At 37.7% G+C, this 18,189-nt stretch overlaps 1 protein-coding gene across 3 annotated transcripts in view; it reads right to left on the bottom strand.

Annotated features, from left to right (window-relative positions):
• Nucleotides 1-18,189, bottom strand: part of FHIT (fragile histidine triad diadenosine triphosphatase) — a 1,404,433-nt gene that overhangs the window by 1,110,389 nt on the left and 275,855 nt on the right. The window lies entirely within an intron of this gene.

Raw genomic sequence — 18,189 nt, 5'->3', positions numbered from 1 at the left:
CCCAAAAGCTTGGACAACCATGAGGAAACAAAGAAACACCATGCAGGCAAAGGAGCAGGAAAAAAACCCACAAGACCAAATAAATGAGGAGGAAATAGGAAAAATGCCTGAAAAAGAATTTAGAGTAATGATAGTCAAAATGATACAAAATCTCGATAACAAATTAGAGAAAGTACAAGAAACAGTTCATAAGAACTCAGAAAAACAAACAGCAATGGATAACAAAATAACTGAAATTAAAAATACTCTAGATGCTCTAACCAGCAGAATGATTGAGGCAGAAGAACGAATAAGTGAGTTGGAAGATAGAATGGAAGAAATAAACGCCACAGAGCAGGAAAAAGATAAAAAAATAAAAAGACTAGAAGACAGCCTCAGAGACCTCAGTGATAACCTTAAACGTACCAACATTCGAATTATAGGCATCCCAGAAGAAGAAGAAAACAAGAAAGGGTCTGAGAAAATATTTGAAGAGGTTCTAGTGGAAAACTTCCCCAACATGGGAAAGGAAATAATGAACCAAGTCCAAGAAGCACAGAGAGTCCCATACAGAATAAACCCAAGGAGAAATACACCAAGACACATATTAATCAAACTAACGACAATTCAACACAAAGAAAAAATATTAAAAGCAGCAAGAGAAAAGCAACAAACAACATATAAGGGAAAACCCATCAGGATAACAGCTGACCTTTCTACAGAAACTCTGCAGGCCAGAAGGGAATGGCAGGATATACTGAAAGTCCTGAAAGAGAGAAACCTACAGCCAAGAATACTTTACCCAGCAAGAATCTCATTCAGATTTGAGGGAGAAATCAAAAGCTTTCCAGACAAGCAAAAGTTAAGAGAATTCAGCACCACCAAACCAGCCTTACAACAAGTGCTAAAGGAACTTCTCTAAGTAGGAAACACAAGAAAAGGAAAACACCTACAAATACAAACCCAAAACAATTAAGAAAATGGTAATTGGAACACACATGTCAATAATCACTTTAAATGTCAATGGATTAAATGCTCCAACCAAAAGACACAGACTGGCTGAATGGATACAAAAACAAGACCCTTCTATATGCTGCCTACAAGAAACCCACTTCAGACATAGGGATACATATAGACTGAAAGTGATGGGATGGAAAAAGATATTCCATGCAAATGGAAGTCAAAAGAAAGCTGGAGTAGCAATACTCATATCAGACAAATTAGACTTGAAAGTAAAGACTATTAAAAGAGACAAGGAAGGGCACTACATAATGATCAAGGGATCCATCCAAGAAGAACATATCACAATGGTAAATATCTATGCCCCCAATATAGGAGCACCTCAATACATAAGGCAAATGCTAACAGCTATAAAAGGGGACATCGACAGGAACACAATTATAGTGGGAGACTTGAACACCCCACTTACATCAATGGACAGATCATCCAAACAGAAAATCAATAAAGACACACAAGCTTTAAATGACACATTAGACCATCTCGACTTCATTGATATTTATAGGACATTCCATCCAAAAACGACAGACTACACTTTCTTCTCAAGTGCACACGGAACATTTTCCAGGATAGATCACATCTTGGGTCACAAATCAAACCTCAGCAAATTCAAGAAAATTGAAATCATATCAAGCATCTTCTCAGACCACAACGCCATGAGACTAGATATCAATTACAGGAAAAAAACTGCAAAAAATACAAACACATGGAGGCTAAACAATTCACTATTAAACAACCAAGGAATCACTACAGAAATCAAAGAGGAAATCAAAAAGTATCTAGAAACAAATGACAATGAAAACACAACAACCCAAAACCTATGGGACGCAGCAAAAGCAGTTCTAAGAGGGAAGTTTATAGCAATACAGTCCTACCTTAAGAAACAAGAAAATGATCGAATAAACAACCTAACCTTACACCTAAAACAACTAGAGAAAGAAGAACAAAGAAACCCCAAAGTGAGCAGAAGGAAAGAAATCGTAAAGATCAGAGCAGAAATAAATGAAAAAGAAAGGAAAGAAACCATAAGAAAAATAAATAAAACTAAAAGCTGGTTCTTTGAGAAGATTAACAAAATTGATAAACCATTAGCCAGACTCATCAAGAAAAAAAGGGAGAAGATGCAAATCAACAGAATTAGAAATGAAAAAGGAGAAGTCACAACGGACACCACAGAAATACAAAACATCATGAGAGACTACTACAAGCAACTATATGCCAATCAATTGGATAACCTGGAAGAAATGGATACATTCTTAGAAAAATACAATCTTCCAAGACTGAACCAGGAAGTAATAGAAACCATGAACAGACCAATCACAAGTACAGAAATTGAGGCAGTGATTAAAAATCTCCCAACACACAAAAGCCCAGGACCAGATGGATTCACAGGCGAATTCTATCAAACATTTCGAGAAGAGTTAACACCTATCCTTCTCAAACTCTTCCAAAATATTGCAGAAGGCGGAGCACTCCCAAACTCATTCTATGAGGCTACCATCACCCTGATACCAAAACCAGGCAAAGATGTCACAAAAAAAGAAAACTACAGACCAATATCACTGATGAATATAGATGCAAAAATCCTCAACAAAATACTAGCTAACAGACTGCAACAGCACATTAAAAAAATCATACACCACGATCAAGTGGGGTTTATCCCTGGGATGCAAGGATTCTTCAATATACGCAAATCAATCAACGTGATACATCATATCAACAAATTGAAGGATAAAAACCATATGATCATTTCAATAGATGCAGAAAAAGCTTTTGACAAAGTTCAACATCCATTTATGATAAAAGCTCTCCAGAAAATGGGCATAGAAGGAAATTACCTCAACATCATAAAAGCCATATATGACAAACCAAAAGCCAACATTGTTCTCAATGGAGAAAAACTGGAGGAATTCCCTCTAAGAACAGGAACAAGACAAGGGTGTCCACTCTCACCACTGTTATTCAACATAGTTTTGGAAGTGTTAGCCACAGCAATCAGAGAAGAAAAAGAAATTAAAGGAATCCAAATTGGAAAAGAAGAAGTAAAATTATCACTCTTTGCAGATGACATGATACTATATATAGAAAACCCTAAAGACTCTACCAGAAAACTGCTAGCACTCATTGATGAGTTTAGTAAAGTAGCAGGATACAAAATTAATACACAGAAATCTCTTGCATTCCTATACACTAACAATGGAAGAGCAGAAAGAGAAATTAAGGAAACTCTCCCATTCACCATTGCAACAAAAAGAATAAAATACCTAGGAATAAACCTGCCTAAGGAGGCAAAAGATCTGTATGCAGAAAACTTTAAGACATTGATGAAAGAAATCAAAGATGACATAAACAGATGGAGGGATATACCATGTTCCTGGATTGGAAGAATCAACATCGTGAAAATGACTGTACTACCCAAAGCAATTTACAGATTTAATGCAATCCCGATCAGATTACCAATGGCATTTTTCACAGAACTAGAGCAAGAAATCTTACGATTTGTATGGAAACGCAAAAGACCCCGAATAGCCAAAGCAATCTTGAGAAGGAAAAATGGAGTTGGTGGAATCAGGCTTCCTGACTTCAAACTATACTACAAGGCCATAGTGATCAAGACAGTATGGTACTGGCACAAAAATAGAAAGGAAGATCAATGGAATAGAATAGAGAACTCAGAAGTAAGCCCAAACACATATGGGCACCTTATCTTTGACAAAGGAGGCACGAGTATACAATGGAAAAAAGACAGCCTCTTCAATAAGTGGTGCTGGGAAAATTGGACAGCAACATGTAAAAGAATGAAATTAGAACACTTCCTAACACCATACACAAAAATAAACTCCAAATGGATTAAAGACCTACATATAAGGCCAGACACTATCAAACTCCTAGAGGAAAACATAGGCAGAACACTCTTTGACATACATCAAAGCAACATCCTTTTTGACCCACCTCCTAGAATCATGGAAATAAAATCAAGAATAAACGAATGGGACCTCATGAAACTTAAAAGCTTTTGCACAGCAAAAGAAACCATAAACAAGACTAAAAGGCAACCCTCAGAATGGGAAAAAATAATTGCCTATGAAACAACGGACAAAGGATTAACCTCCAAAATATACAAGCAGCTCATGCAGCTTCATACCAAAAAAGCAAATAACCCAATCCACAAATGGGCAGAAGACCTAAATAGACATTTCTCCAAAGAAGACATACAGATGGCCAACAAACACATGAAAAGATGCTCAACATCACTCATCATCAGAGAAATGCAAGTCAAAGCCACAATGAGGTATCACCTCACACCAATCAGAATGGCCATCATCACAAAGTCTGGAAACAACAAATGTTGGAGAGGGTGTGGAGAAAAGGGAACTCTCCTGCACTGTTGGTGGGACTGTAAGTTGGTCCAGCCACTATGGAAAACAATTTGGAGGTTCCTTCAAAAACTACAAATAGAACTTCCATATGATCCAGTAATCCCACTGCTGGGCATATACCCAAAGAAAACCATAATCCCAAAAGACACTTGTACCATAATGTTTATTGCAGCACTCTTTACAATAGCCAGGACATGGAAGCAACCTAAATGCCCATCAACAAATGAATGGATACAGAAGATGTGGCATATATATACAATGGAATATTACTCAGCTCTAAAAAGGGATGAGATGGAGCTATATGTAATGAGGTGGATAGAACTACAATCTGTCATACAGAGTGAAGTAAGTCAGAAAGAGAAAGACAAATATTGTATGCTAACTCACATATACGGAATCTAAAAATGGTACTGATGAACTCAGTGACAAGAACAGGGAAGCAGATACAGGGAATGGACTGGAGAACTCGAGGTATGGGAGGGGGCGGGGGGTGAAGGGGAAACTGAGAAGAAGCGGGAGAGTAGTACAGACATATATATACTACCAACTGTAAAATAGTCAGTGGGAAGTTGTTGTATAACAAAGGGAGTCCAACTCGAGGATAGAAGATGCCTTAGAGGACTGGGGCAGGGAGGGTGGGGGGGACTCGAGGGGGGGGCGTCAAGGAAGGGAGGGAATATGGGGATATGTGTATAAAAACAGTTGATTGAACCTGGTGTACCCCCCAAAAAAATAAAATAAAATAATAATAATTAAAAAAAAAAAAATGGTAATAACCTAAGTGTTCAGCAATAGTGGATTGGATTAATCTACTCAGGCACATCATATAATGAAATGGTACAAATAATTAAAGATGATGCCATATCACATATTTCATGACATGAACATATTCACAATATAATATCAATGGAAAAAGGAGGATACAAAGTTATATGTAGAATAACCCAGTTTTTCTTTTTAAAAAATTCTGACATAAGAAAAAGGTCTAAAATTGTACTATCCAAAAAAATACAATACTAGCATACACATAATTTAAAAGTATTTAGTAGTCGTACTTTAAAAAGTAAAAGATGAAAAAAACAAACAAAAAAGTAAAAGATGAAATTCATTTAAAGCCAACATACACAAAATAACAATAGTTTAAATTCTCTTCTTGAAATTTGGTGTGTAATTTATCCTTATAGCACTGGTGTCAATTCAGTCTTGATGTATTTTAAATATTCATGAGCCACGTGTGGCTAGTGGCTACCAGATTGGACAGCTCTGGTAAACCTTAAAAGCAGGTGTGGAGGGTAGGAATTTGTATGACTTTTACTTTCTTTTTTGTTTCTTCATCCTTTTACAGTTACCATGTATAATTTTGCTGTTGACATATACTACTTCTGTGATGCAGAAACAAAGCTGTTTTTAAATACTAAGAACAGGGTTTTTATCCTGTCTCTGGAATACTTTCTGTCTCATTGTCTATGCAGTTCACAGGCTACCCGCTTTCTAGAATTAGAAAAATGCTCTTTCTTCCCCTCTCTTTATATAGACTTTGAATAGCTACCTTAGCTTCAGCCCTCGGGCAAATGAGTAAGGATCAAATAGTGTAGCTCTTCAGAGTCATAGCTAAACCAGCCCCTGCTTTCCGATGGTGCGACCCCGAATCTATCAGGACTCCAGGCACTGTTTTAGCAGCTCTCCTGGGCTTGTGGAAGGGCATGGAATGAGACTGGAAAGTGCTTAATATGAGGTTAATTAAATAGTGATGACAAACCTTAATCTCCAACTTGTCATCACATTGTAAACACTGATCGCAGCTGCAGACATCTGCAATAAAACTATTGAAAGAAATCTTGACCAGAATGAAATGAGTTATGTTGGTTACCCAGATGAAGCTGAGAGAGATGAGATCACAGAAATCCAGGCCCTTGTAATACCAGGAGAAATGGAGACCCCAAGGAGAGAAATCAGAGGAAAATGTGTCAAATCTGATTCCTTTACAGCCCTACCAAAAAAAAAAAAGAAAAAATTACTGGACCCCATGAGCCTGGAGGCTGAAAGAAATAAAGGTGAAGATGTAAATCCATTGGACTGAGGACCTGAAAGAAATTGAAATAGCTCTACCACTATTAACCACTGATGGATTTCTGTGGAAAATATGTCTGAGTTGCTCGCATGTGCTGGGGCCTCTGGACAGATAATTATACCAGCGGAAGTGAGCTATAGCAGGAGTATACCAGGGAGGGAGGTGGGGAATAATAGTTACAGGTCAAGCACTTCACATATAATTTACCTGATAATTCTCGCAATTATTTTATAAGGTATTATTATTTTCTCCATTTTAAAGAAGAAAATGCTAAATCTCAAAGAATTATCCTACCTCGCCAAAGGCTGTACAAAATATGGGTTGAACGCAGATTTGAATATAGACTAACTCCCTAACATAAGCTCTAAACCTCAGGCAGCTCTGCCTCAGACTTTGTGACAGTGGTGAGGAAGTGGCCAAGGTGAAAGAATAGTGAAGTTTACGAGGCAGATGGAAAGAAAAGAGCAAAAATTCCCCAAAGAGGATCGAACCAGGAAGTTAGGTGGCCTAGTGGAAATCTGCGAGGTGGGTGAACATTCTGGTACCACTGTTCTCAGTGTACCTTAAAAGTACCCTTTCTGGCCTCACTGACATGGAGAACACTTCTTCATTCTTCAAGACTCAGCATAGGTCAAACTGCACCTCTTCTGTGAAGCCTTTCCCAAACCTCCTGGTGAGACTGGCACTTTTTTTTATATATTAACTAAGTGGGAGGCGCTGGGAAGATGACTTCAGTATAATGGGCTGCACACCATGTCACATGTAAAGAATCTGAACCTGAGGATGAGAAAAACTGGAGTGAAAAAACCACGACAGTTGTCAAATAGTTAAGGGACTGAGATGTATGGTTTAAATCTATGTATTCTTCCCTGAAGCCTTTTTGGAACAAGACAAGACATGTATTCCTTCATTTGTTGCCTAGCGTTATGATAGTGCTAGGGAAAACAGCAGTGAGCAAAACCAGACACAACTCTGCTGTCAGGGTACATACATCTAACAGGAATAACACAATCATAGAAAAAGATCACACAAATAGATGGAAAACTGTGATACATGCTCCAAACGATAGGTATATAAGATGTGATGATTTTGTCCAAATGCAAAACTGGAATCGATAACAAGAGAATGCAGGGAAATAAGCTTCAGTTCACTATTTGGAAGAACTCTGAAATAACCCACACATTCCAGAAATGACCTCGTGGATGAGCACACTTCCCCCTCCTGGACAGGCCCAGACTGAGACCAGGAAACGCAGCCCCAGATGACTTCGCAGGTCTCTTCCAGCTCTAAGAAACTATGACTCCATCATCATAAACAAAATACTGTCTCAGATGGTAATTAGAATTCGCTAGATTGAATTTCCAGGAGACTAAGGAAATTTGTGCAGAGAAGAATCATTTTCTGTACGTAGAGGGGAGTCAAGCAAAACAGTCTCCTAAACAGCACTGATACACCTCTGTTTTACGTACTGTCTTGGAAGCTTCGTGAGCACAGGGGCCTGTGGGCTTGCTCATCACTGACTCATCAGTGCATGTCACATGGCACATGCTAAATATTTGTTAAATGAACAAATAAATACGGTACTAAAATGTGCCAGCACAAGCACGCGCACTTGTAAAAACTTTCTTCTACTCTTATGGACCTTAAAATTGAACTTTCTTGAATAATTAATGAACATGAACATCAGTCAATCACTTGCTTCCTGATTAATAGCTAGGGTCCCTTGTCCAAGCAGTCACTTAGTTCAATTAAAAATTAATAATTTTCCACAGAATAAATACACACTACACACAGTACATCACTTTTAATAAGCAATTAAGTAATGCAGAGAGACTAAGAATCTATTAACTAAGAGAGAACTCCATGAACTTGCCCTTTAAGTCATCATTCATTTACAAACCATGTCACTTCTAAATTTTTATGTTAGCCAGAAAAAAAGTAGTTCCGAAAGCAGAATAAATAACATTAATATGTTTTCATATTTTGGTTAACATTTGCAGGCGACACAAAGTGTTTTTGTTAAACAGTGTGTTTTGTTTGTTTTTATTCCTTCTTTGACATGAAGAATACATTAGGGGAGATCAGTACAAAACTGAGGCACTGTATGTAAAATGTTAAGTGTCTATTCATTGAAAAATTATGAGACATGCTATAGAACTTAGCCAGGTCAGAGCTAAATTAAATTATTGATCCATATTCATTTTTCCCCTTTTGATGTGACTATCTCCTGATTTTTTATAACATACATTATTGCATATGTAGCAAGTGAATCATCTTATTCTAGGCCAAGCATGTCTGCTGACTGACAATTTTCTAAAATTAATTGTCACATTGGTCACATTCAGATTTATAAATTGAGCTCTCCTCGTATAAACATCTAAATATCCAACATAAAATTTATAAGCTTTTGTAGCAGGAACTCAAAGGGAAAGAGATTTTCACTTTTTTTTAACACAAAGAATACAAAGAAAAATTGAAATGTTACTCTTCTTAACTCCATTTCACTGCTTTACGGTTCTTGGTGCATTTCATTGAAGAGGCCAAATCGTATCCGCTTGACTTTTAAAAAATGACAACTGTATTACTAAGCAAAATGATGCAATCAACAATTTGTGAATTGAAGTCTTTTAAATCTTCAGACCTAAATCTTCCTCAAGATGTGTAACCTCGAATTCTGTAAGCAGTTTTACCAATTGCCTTGGGGACGTCTTTGAATACAAAGAACTCTCATCCCCAATCCGCCTCCAAAGTGACAGAATGTGTTTTGAATTAGGATCTTCTCTCATCTTCTGAAAAGAGAAAATGGGTAAATAATTTGTAAGAAATGTAAATTCCACAGACCCACATTAATTTATGAAAAAGAAAGCTGACTTAAGAGTTCTTGGTAGAAATGATCTTTGATTTGGGGCTGTATTTAGCCAGTAACTTTTGCCTCCTGGGAAAATATTTTCTGTTTAACGAAGTAGTGTCAGATACAGAGGCCTTTTCATTTTCTCTAACGGAGATACGATCATTCTGATTTATACTCCAAATAAGGCAGACATCATCCCTAACGTGTAGTTGAACGTTTGTATCAAAATACAGTAAAATGCCATTTCAGAATCTGATGAGAAAAACATGTGAGCTCACAAAATGTCTGCCTCCCTCAGGTGGAGAAACGATCCGTTGCTTTTCTTCATGCAGACTGTCGCTGCGGGAAGCTCCCGGCAGTAGGGGCATGTCCCACGGTCTCACACAAATGCCAAGCCCTGTTGCCGGGACAAGGGGATTTTAGCCTCACAGCAGGCCTGAGGGACTCTGTTTCTCTGCAGGTCTGCTCCAAAGCTGAGTGCCCTTTGCACTAGAAATCAATGTCATCCGCAACGAAAACTCCAGGAGAAAGTTAAACACCAGCAGCAAAATGTCTCTTGTGTACCAGTCTCTCCCCTCTGTGCTTCTGCCAGGTGACAAGAAGCAGTGAGGAAAACAGAGCAAGCGAGGGCTGAAGAGAGAAAAATTCAGGAACTGCAGAACTTGAGAGCTGGAAAGCGGCAAAGCTTCAAATAAGGAAAGAGTCAAGCATCCTACTGTGCAGAAATGTAGAATGCCATCTGGGGAAGAGCAGCAGGCTCTCTCCGCAGAGACCCAGCTGAAGCTCATAGATACCTTAGGAAGTTCCTTCACTAGGTTTTGGCACCCTGGGCCTTGGGGTTCTCAGCACACAAGACAGAAGCCCTCTCTCAGGAGGTGGACTTCACTAAACAAAGCACACATGTCCAGCGCATGAACCCAAAATATCGAAGCAGAAGTCTACGATTTGTAATATAACTGCCACACAGATTTCAGAAGGACCAGAATGTTCCCTTCCTGAAGATGTCCTCCATGCAAAACCAGATCCTAATCAGGCAGCAATCTGATGTGTGAGCAAGCTGAACAAGAGGAGTGCATCTGATGAATTCAATGTTAAATGGCATCAGGGGGCATGGAGTCGACCAATGGGAGAAAACACACAACGTGCGCTGGCCACAGCTCCCTGTATGCACTGCTGTAACAGGAACAGCCCTGCCAGCAGAACGACAACAATCCCAGCTCCTCACAGGAGACCCGTCTCCTCCAAAGAAGACTACATGCACGTGCCTTCTGCATTTCCATCGCTATGTACCCACAATTTGAATGGCAAAATTGTTCTTTTGTCCTAGAAAGCCTGCATCATTTTCTCACTGTGAATTAAAATATATTCCTCGTAACAAATGAACACATGAAAAAGAGTAAAATAAATGTAGATAAACATGTTCTTAAACATTTAATATAAAAATTGATTATTAAATAAAATGACTAAACGATATTTCACTTCTTGGACCTTTGATTTGAAACAGCTAAAAATTTGAGGCTGGATTCCCTTTACTCATGAGTAAGACTCAGAAACTTGGCTAAGGAAAAAACACATTTAACTTTTCACTGAAAAAGAATCATACAGACCACGTCTGAATTTTTACAAATTCCTCGTTAATTAGATTTTAATCTACATGACTATACCAAATGCTAGAAAACCATCCAAATACAAACTCTATGAGACAGTTTTACTGCCATGACTTTAAGAGCCATTTAAAAGATTTTCTATGGGATAAAGATTGGGTGATTTATCATGGTTTTATGCTCCTTTAATCTGCTCCATCTTCCCACTGTAAAATAAATATTGGTTTTAAAATAAATGGTTCTGCCCAGGTTTTGATGAGAAAAATTGCCCTGTAAATCACAAGCTCACATGTGCCAAAGTCTAAGTCCAATGTTAACTAGCCCATTCTGACAAAAAATAAGTCAATTTTATAGAACAAAATCTAGAGAAGACAATTAGGTAAGTATATTATCAATGCTGCAATGTAACTAATTTGAGATATGAGCTTCCCCACTCCCTGTTTTTTTAAATTCTCAAAAAAAAAAAAAAAATACTAGTTGATGACAAACTAGTTGATGCCAAACTGGACTTTTCAAAAGTGTATTCTTTACCACCGTTTTTATTATATTCTCTCCAACTCCAATACACCAGTTATGTAATTGAAAATAAATACAAGCAAATCTGACGGTTATATGATAACATCTTTATCAATCACTTTTTTCATACTCAGAAGGCCACATCAATTTAACAGCTGCTTCCTTGGACTACTTCACAGAACTCTAAGAAACTGACAATATATGTACCTTCCTAGAGTAAGCAAAGTGGCTAAACAGTTTGGAAGATATAAATGATTTCAAGCGGTGCTTCGCTAATTATCTATGATGAAATACTAGTTGACTGTATTATTCCTTTCAATATGTTGCTGGCTTATGAGACATATACTTGGATATTGTGGCAATGCCAAATTGCTATACAAGTTTCTAAACCTGCACTGTGCAACAGAAATAAAATGCCAGCCACGTGTAATTTTAAACTTTCTAGTAGCCATGTTAAAAAATGTAAAAAAGAAACAGGTGAGATTAATCTCAATAATATTTTAATGTAACCCAATATATACACAATCTTATCATTTCATATAATGTAATCAATGTAAAAATATTATTGATGACAAATACTGTATGTTACCATTTCTACATGGAATCTAAAAAATAAAACCACCGAATGAATAAGACAAAACAGAAACAGATTCACAGGGGACTTCCCTGGTGGCACAGTGGTTAAGAGTCTGCCTGCCAATTCAGGGGATACAGGTTCCATCCCTGGGCCGGGAAGATCCCACATGCCATGGAGCAACTAAGCCCGTGCGCCACAACTACTGAGCCTGCACTCTAGAGCCTGTGAGCTACAACTACTAAGGCCACACGCCACAACTACTGAAACTCATGCACCTAGAGCCCATGCTCCGCCAGAAGAGAGGCCACCGCAATGAGAGGCTCACTCACCACAGTGAAGAGTGGCCCCTTCTCGCCACAACTAGGGAAAACCTGTGCGCAGCAACAAAGACCCAATGCAGCCAATAAATAAATAAATCTTTAAAAGAAAGAAAGAAAAGAAATAGACTCACAGATATAGAGAACAAACTAGTAGTTACCAGAGGGGGGAGGGGCAAAATAGGGGTACGGTACTAAAAGGTAAAAACTACTATATATAAAATAAGGTATAAGAATATATTGCAGGGCTTCCTAGGTGGCGCAGTGGTTGAGAGTCCGCCTGCCAATGCAGAGGTCACGGGTTCGATCCCAGCTCCAGGAAGATCCCACATGCCGCGGAGCAACTAAGCCCGTGTGCCGAAAAAAAAAAAAAAAAAAAAAGAATATATTGCACAGCACAGGGAATATAGCCAATGCTTTATGATAACTTTAAGTGAAGTAAAATCTATAAAAATATTGAATCACTATGTTGTACACTTGAAACTAATATTGTAAATCACCTATACTTCAATAAAAAATACTATTGAAATACTTTACATTCTTTTTTATTACTGTCCTCAAAATCCAGTGTGTAGTGTACACTTACAGTATGTCTCAATTCAGACTGGCCACATTTTAGGTACTCAGGCCCCATGCACTAGTGGCTACTGCGTTGGACAAGGCCATTCTAAATCCTAACTCTCAGTGTCTGAGAGTTTTGCATAGTACTGTCTAAACTGCTGCTCCCTTCAGAATAGCATCTGTACGTTTCTCTTCTGTAATCTTCTGCCTGATGTTTTATAACTGAGGTCTCTGTTTCAGATAAGGCCAACACTTCAACAAAGAAATTAAATTAGCACACTCATGATTGTGGCTTACTTTACTCTTCCTTTCAGGAAGGGAATCACCCTTAACAAGGGATGAATGCAGAAGCCTCCTCTGCTCTCCCTTCTCTAGAAGCAACCAGTATTCTGAATGAAGTTGGTGTATTTCCTTCCCATCCATGTTCTTATACTTTCTTTACAGATTACATTCTTAAGCATCTACATAGAGCTATTAACAAGGGAAAATATGTTTGTGCTTTACCGAGACGTGTGAATTTAATGTATTTGGCTTATATAAATCCTTCCCATATTCCAAAGGCAACTGCTGAAACCGATTCTCACACCTTTCTACCATCCACTCTGTGATTTATGTCTTTGGACCCTGTATCACCTTCTAGCTTGGATAACTCCTACCCATTATTTAAGTTCCAGCTTAAATGCCACTTCTTCAGGAAACCTTTGCTAATATGCCCTTTGCCCAAATAAGATTAGGTTCCCTGTTAAACGCTCTGACCTTTCCTATACTGCACTTACCTCAATTGTAAATATCTGTTTTTTTAAGCTCCTTATTGGAGTATAATTGCTTTACACTGTTGTAGCATTGACATATATACACTACCAAATGTAAAATAGATAGCTAGTGGGAAGCTGCTATAAGTATCTATTTTTGTAATGATTTATTTAATGGCCATCTCCCTCATGAAATTGTTAGGTAGCACCACCACAATTCCCAGGACATAGTAGAGGTCCATAAATATGTTTCATATGAGTGAATGATTTTCTCTTCCATTCATTTATTCAAACTCAACTCAGAAATCATGTTGCTCCGTCTCCTGTTGTGACATGAGCTGAGACTGTGTGTATCATAAACGTATTGGGCACTCCCATTTATTAAAATGTATGTTTCAAACATATGACCATGAAGTTACTCACAGTACATTCGTTTGACCTTTTACTCTCTATTACATGTATATTGGGCCCCTCTTTTCATTTCTAACACTATTTGTGTTCTGTCTGTCTCTTTCTTTCCTTCTGTCTTTGTCTCTGTAGTTGATCATCCTTTGCTTTGTCAATCTTCTCTGCTATTCCTTTGTATTCTATTTCTTTTTGCAATATCTTGTATTATCTTCTCCTTTTGTTTTATTTTGGTTTACTCTTCTATTCTATTTATAACTTTTTGGTTAAATGCTTAACTCACTAATAATCAGTCCTCCTTCATTTCAAATATGTGTATTTGAATCTATAAATTTTCCTTCATGTACCTCTTCAATTGTACCCCACAAGATTTAAAGTAAATTATCTGTGAATTTGTATCATCACTTGTCTTTGACTCAAGATTTAGAAGTAAGATCTTGAGTTTCCAAATGTATAAAGGTTTTGATGTCTATTTGTTTTTGGCCTCCAAATATTTTTTTCTTCCAAGATAAGAGGAAATATAATTTTTACCAACCAGTGGTAAGGCTTTTGATTTATGTAGGACTCTCCGATGGTAGAGTTCAGAGTTCTATGAATGTCTATTCCATCAGGCTAACCAGTTCTGTTATTTAAATCTTCTTTTTCCTTTCTAACTTTTTTAGTTTATTTGATTTTTCAGTGTCTGAGAGGAAATGTTTAAAACTCCCAATTATGATTACCTACACTCTCAATACCTCATGGGGATATTGTCAATTTTTACTTTATATCTTTTTTGAAATGATATGACCAGGTGATGTAGGTTCAGGATTAATATATGTTTCTAGTGAATTGTTCTTTTATCATTAAATAATGACTTTCTCTATCTGTAATGATATTTTGTAAAGTACATTTTGTCTGATATTAATACAGAGTTACCAGCCCTCTTTTGAAAGGTATTTGCATGATATATTATGTCAATTTCCATCTATCTTCTTTCAATCTTCCCATGCAATTATTTTAATAGGGGTATCCCTTATAAATAGTCTGTAAAGAGAGTGTAACTGTTTCTTATTCCCCACGCAACTTAAAAATCTTTGTCTACTGACACGTAGAATGAATCTTAGTTATGTTTGTTGTGATTCCTGGTATATTTGGCTTTATTTCAACCATGAGATTGACTTAAAATTTCCCCAAAGTCAGGGATTATCCAAATGTACTGAGTCTGCACACCATGGAAGGCATGACTATATTTTAGCTTAGACTCATAATTCAGCTATTCTCAATAAGTCACTTAGACACATTAGCCAACTATATTCTGTTAAAGCCGCAGGGCAATTAATTAATCCTTACACAAGTAACACACAAAAATTTCCAATTAAGGTGGCCAGTTCACTACTCTATGTCTTTACCTGTAACATGAATATAAAAGAATCCATTTGTCATCTACTTCCGATGTTGCCGTACTTCACTCCCCCATTATTTTTTTTACTTCTATATGATGCAGCTTTCATCTTTTCTCCTCCTTTCCCACATCTCTTTTTCCCAAACCCCTCTCTCAGCATCTCTTACCTAGATAATTGCATTAGTATCCTTAGTCTTCCTACCTTCATCTTACTATCTTCCACTCCAGTTCACCTGCCAGTTAAATGAGGACCTTGTATTATACATTAAGAAGTCTGTGTGTTACCCTGCAAATCAGTCTCTCTTGAACTGACATGTGAAGACATAGTCATATAGCTCCAAACATATTATGTGTGTGTGGTTTTATCCAATTAACATTCTGAAGAATCTAAATGACAATCTGATAATTGAGTTGTGCTTTCCAATAGCAATGCCTGAGTTTGTCTTTTTTTATTCCATGGACTATTCTGTTCTCAGTGTCACTGGCACCAAATGATCACCTAAAGTGACAGCTTTTAACTTTCATTGTGTCAGTAAGCACATCCGGCTGTTAGATTGGCATGTCCTAATGCTAAAATTGTCCCACGCCTGCCATTGTGCTCTTTAGTGGAGATGATTTGCAACTGAAAGATATTGCCAGCAAATAAGCCTTTAATTTATTAAGTTACTTAATTAATGGAGACTTTGATATGACATCATAAAAACTCATAGTGTGGCAGAGTAATGGTCTATTTTAATTGTTATGGGCTAATGAGAAAAGAACAAAGGCAGAATTAATATGTAAATGATGTGTTTACATCAACTGAAAGCCTAATGATATTACGGGACACTGTACAAAAAGTTTCCCAATCTTTTAAATAGAGAAAAATGGTGAGAGAGCTGAGACATCATATGCCTCAGAATACTAAATAAAATGGCAAATAAAAAGAGCCTTTGCCACAGGAGTCACTCTACTTTGTTCAATATTCATTTACCAAAAATGTGTTAAATGCTTAATCAATAAATATTGAGGGCTAACTACTGGTCTATGCAGTGAAGATTCAGAAGCAAAAGAGACAGGCAAAAATCCCTGCCCACATAAAGTTATCTTCAGACAATAAACAAATTAACACAAATTTATAATATTATGTCAGGTAGTGATAAGTCCTGTGGAAAAAAATTAAGCGGGGCAAGGAGTTAGAGAATGATGGGGAGGAGGACAACTATTGTGGGCAGTGTGGTCAAGGGAGGATTCTCTGAGGAGATGACATTTGAGTAGAAACCTGAGTGTAAGGAGGAAGCAAGGCATAGAAACATCTAGGGGAAAAGACTTCCAGACAGAAGCAACAGCAAACACAAAGATGTTGAGGTGAGAATAAGCTCGACATACAAGAGGAACAGTAAGAAAATCAGTGTGACCAGACAGACCTTAGGGACCAAAAAAGAGTGTAATAGTAGACATGGTGAGAAAAACAGGCATGAGCCAAGTCTTCAAGGGCCTTGAGGCTACAGCAAAGAGATTGGATTTATTCTGAGGACGATGGGACACTGCTACAGGGTTCCATACAGTTCATGGAGAGTACCGGAAGACGAACTGAGACAGCGGGTACAGAAACAGAGTCGGTGTAGACTTGCTGAGGAGATGAGGTCATTTCCTCTCCCCATTTCTATTTCCCCAATGAAATATAAAGTGAAGGAATCAGCTGAGGGGAGAACTGGGGATGGGAGTTGGAGGTTTGAGGTAGAGGTAAAGGTGTAAAACTGCTTGTCTCACAGAGTAGAAGTTACTAAGCAAATGATGAAGGATTGCTAAATAGAGCAGAAGATACACTTGAAATTTGTGGGCATACGTCAAAAGCTGAGAGAGGCCAAAAGCTAGGCTTCTTGCACAAAACAGTTAGCCAAGTTGTGAATGCCAAGGAACAGTTCTTGAAGGAAATTAAATGTGCTACTCCAGTGAACACACAAATGCTAATAAGAAAGCAAAGTAGCCTTACTGCTGATATGGAGAAAGTTTTAGCGGTCTGGATAGAAGATCAAACCAGCCACAATATTCCCTTTAGCCAAAGCCTAATCCAGGTCCTAACTCTCAATTCTATGAAGGCTGAGAGAGGTGAGGAAGCTGCAGAAGAAAATCTGAAGCTAGCAGACGTTGGTTCATGAGGTTTAAGGTTGGTTCATGAGGCTTAATATAAAAGTGCAAAGTGAAGCAGCAAGTGCTGATGTAGAAGCTATGGCAAGTTATCCAGAAGATCTAGCTAGGATAATTCACGAAGGTGGCTACACTAAACACCAGATTTTCAATGTAGATGAAACAGCCATATATTGAAAGAAGATGCCACCTACGACTTTCATAGCTAGAGAGAAGTCAGTGCCTGACTTCAAAGCCTCAAAAGACAGGCTAACTCTCTTGTTAGAGACTAATGCAACTGTTGACTTTACAATGAAGTCAATGCTCATTTATCATTCCAAAAATCCTAGGGCCCATAAGAGTTATGCTAAATCTACTCTGCCTGTGCCCTGTAAATGGAACAACAAAGCCTGGATGACATTACATTTGTTTACAAAATGGTTTACTGAATATTTGAAGCCCACTGTTGAGACCTACTGCTCAAAAAAAAAAAAAAAATTCCTTTCCAAATATTACTGCTCATTGATAATACACCTGGTCACCCAAGAGCTCTGATAGAGATGTACAATGAGATTAATGTTGTTTTCGTGCCTGCTAACACAGCATCCACTCTGCAGCCCGTAGATCAAGGAGTCATTCTGATTTTCAATTCTTATTATTTAAGAGATA

The sequence above is a fragment of the Hippopotamus amphibius genome, chromosome 13 (assembly GCF_030028045.1).
Source record: "Hippopotamus amphibius kiboko isolate mHipAmp2 chromosome 13, mHipAmp2.hap2, whole genome shotgun sequence".
Classification (NCBI taxonomy): Eukaryota; Metazoa; Chordata; class Mammalia; order Artiodactyla; family Hippopotamidae; genus Hippopotamus; species Hippopotamus amphibius.
This window is presented reverse-complemented; position numbering and strand designations above follow the sequence as displayed.